Raw genomic sequence first — 3,251 nt, forward strand, 5'->3', positions numbered from 1 at the left:
CTCATAGCCTTACTGCCACATTCCACTTGAGACAGTTAGGGTTGATCATGTCACAAATGTCATGTACTTTATCCCTGATCACCTCACTCACTATGTGAAGCCCAAGACTTCCAAATCTACCCTCATCCCTCAGCTTCTCATCATAGAATTCTGTACATTTCCTTCTGGAACTCATGCTGAATCTACAGCAAAATCTTCCTTGGCCTCAAGAGTGTCCTAGCTAAGTCACACTATGATGCCACGCAGTTTTTAAAGGTATGCCTCCCTCCCAATGTGGGAGCTTCACATCAAGGCATGCAGGCTGGCTAGAGGGACCCCGTCTGGATTCTAGCTTCCCCTGCTCCCTGTGCATAACCCCTATGGCAGGTGCATAACCCCTTGGGCAGAATACAACCTACACAGCTGTAAGTGGTGGTTTGGACCTTCAGTCGATTTTCTGAAAGCTCCCTTTACCCTCTCCCTTTCTTTTAAGATACTGGACACAAACTTTAATAATTATTTTCAACATGCTCCAAAATATAAAAAACTATATAAGCAGAAAATTGAACATTACAAATATCAAATGGAAATTCTAGGACTGAAAAAAAAATTGAAAAAAGTGAATATTCATGGGTAGATTTAACAGCAGATTTTTTTTAAATTGGAGTAGAGTTGATTTACAATGCTGTGTTAGTTTCAGGTGTACTGAAGTGAATCAGTCATACATACCTGGAGAAAAACATAATTCAAAAAGATACATGCACCCCAATGTTCATTGCAGCACTATTTACAACAGCCAAGACATGGAAGCAACCTGAATGTCCATCAACAGAGGAATGGATAAAGAAGATGTGGTACATATATACAATATACATATATATATGTATACATATATACAATGGTATATTACCTTCTCCCTTTAAGGATTGCTTCTTTTGCATCCCTTTTAGAAGAATCTGTTTTTCTCTCCACTCTCTGTTTAATAATTGCAATAAAGGACTGTAGATGCTCACCAGCCAAAGACAATGAGAAATAGCAGAATCAGAATTGGGCTCATTACTTGTTGCAAGGGAGACGAATGCCATGGGAAACAATGGGGTATCTCAGTAAGAGAATATTATGATGGGATTGTTATAGGATTGAGGATTGTGTTACGTCATTTTGAAGAGGAACAGAGAAGTGCGTTTAGCTCTGGATTCTATGATTTTTGTATCTTCATTTTAATCTAGGAGGTAGGTGGAATGGAGTGAATTAAAGCTGTAATTGATCATAGAAATAGCAGTCATTCATCTGTGTAGTACACAGAGGGGAATGCTTGGTTGTTTTTGTTATTTGCACAGTGTTCTTCTATTTTCCTAAGATCAGAAATGATTGAGGAATAGTCAGTTTTGCTTACTCTATCACAGTCATTCACAGAGTGACTTTGGCTGATATGGATGTTCTATGAAATCGTTTGTATTAAGGAAGAAAGAGCATGGCCTTGCCATGAGCATCAGGTCAGCACACAGCTAACAGTTCTCAGGATTTCTTCTTTGCTTTCTCAGTAGGCATCCTTGTCAGATCCTTTTTTTCCTCCCATAATGGAAATACTTTAATGTTTCATGACTAAGTATGATATTTGCTGTAATTTTTAAGAAGGTTAAGAAAGTTGATTTCTATTCTTACTAAGAATTTTTATCATAGATGGGTATTAAGCTAACCCATTACAGAACAATGGTTGATGGACAGAAACATAAGACTGACGTGAAGGCCTGGATGACTATCTCTAATTTGTCCTATTTCCTAGGACTTCTTATCTTCAGACTCTTCATCCTCTAAACCATCCTCAACTTAACATTTTAATCATGTTTCTAAAATATAAATCATCACATTATTTTAAATCTTATTCAATATGATTCCCTGCTACTTACATAATAAATTTCAAAATCCTCTCCATAAAAATGTCTTTGAGTCATGATCCCCTATTTATATCTTTAACTGCACCTCTTGTAATCTCCTCATACACCTTTCAATTTATTTATATCTAAATATTCATTAATTTAACAAATATTTGATCAAGTGCCAAGCAGGGTTCTAAGTATGATGAATACAGCAGTGAATGAAATAAATAAAATTCTTTGCCATTACAGACCTTATAACCCCCAGAGAGGGGGAGACAATAAAAAATAACATCTATCATATCTCTCTTTAATGTTTCTTTTAGCCAATGTGAAAAACTGTTGAGTAGTGGAGAATGACAGTGGATATAATGAACTTAATGGGACAGTCACACTCCAACTGTTGCTGTCTTTACTGGGGCACATCATCAGAGCCCTTCACACCTCTTACAAATGATTTTCTTTTAACTAAGAAGTGGAGAACTCTAGAAGCAATTTGCTTTTACCTGGAAGGAACAGCAGGACGTCATAGCATTTTACGTCAGAACTATGTCAATTCTGACTCTTTGCTGTCATTTAATAAGCAGAAACGTGAATCACCTCACCATCCTAAGGACATCTTACTCTACTGGTGACATCATGCTAATTGGACCTGGAAAGAAAACAATGTAAACATCCTACAATAGATGCTTTAGTAAGATAGAGAGGATCAATCCCTGGTAAACACAGGGGTCTTTCACCTCATTGAAGTGTCTGGGGAGGAGGTGGTAAAAGGGTCTTCAACTTCTCACTTTATATCAAATGAAGTACATGTTTCTACTTTACTAAAAGACTGCAATGCTTAGCATCATATTTACTAAATAATCTAAAGACTTGTCAGCTTTTAGTGGGGTCTAGATGATAAAAGACTCTCTAGATGATACAGGCTGAAGTTTAAACAGTTCTTCATTTTTGCCTCTACGATCCAACAGATCCAGTGATGATTCAATGCACTGTGAAGACCGTGGCTGACTTTGTTAGGAAAATCACAACAAAGTCTCAGAATTCTGGAGGAAAGCCAAGCCATTTTGGGAATGTAATTCTCCTTCTGACACACAGTTCTTGGATTGAACATCTGATCACTGGACACTGGGAGACATTAAGAACCGAGAAACTCATTATGAGCTGAGCTTTATGAGAGCAACTCAAACTGTAGATTATACACAGTAGCATTCAGTGTTCACCTGGAATATACTTATCGGAGTATGTCCTGAAAGCCCAAGGAAGTTGCATAAACAGAATGTTCACACTTCTGTTGGTCTTGCTCTTTCCTTATATCCAAGCCTTCATGGGAAGTTCCTATGACCAATTTTTACTGGAGAGTAAGTAATTGGAGTCTGGCTTACAAATAATTTT

The sequence above is a fragment of the Balaenoptera acutorostrata genome, chromosome 5 (genome assembly GCF_949987535.1).
Source record: "Balaenoptera acutorostrata chromosome 5, mBalAcu1.1, whole genome shotgun sequence".
In the NCBI taxonomy this organism is placed as follows: Eukaryota; Metazoa; Chordata; class Mammalia; order Artiodactyla; family Balaenopteridae; genus Balaenoptera; species Balaenoptera acutorostrata.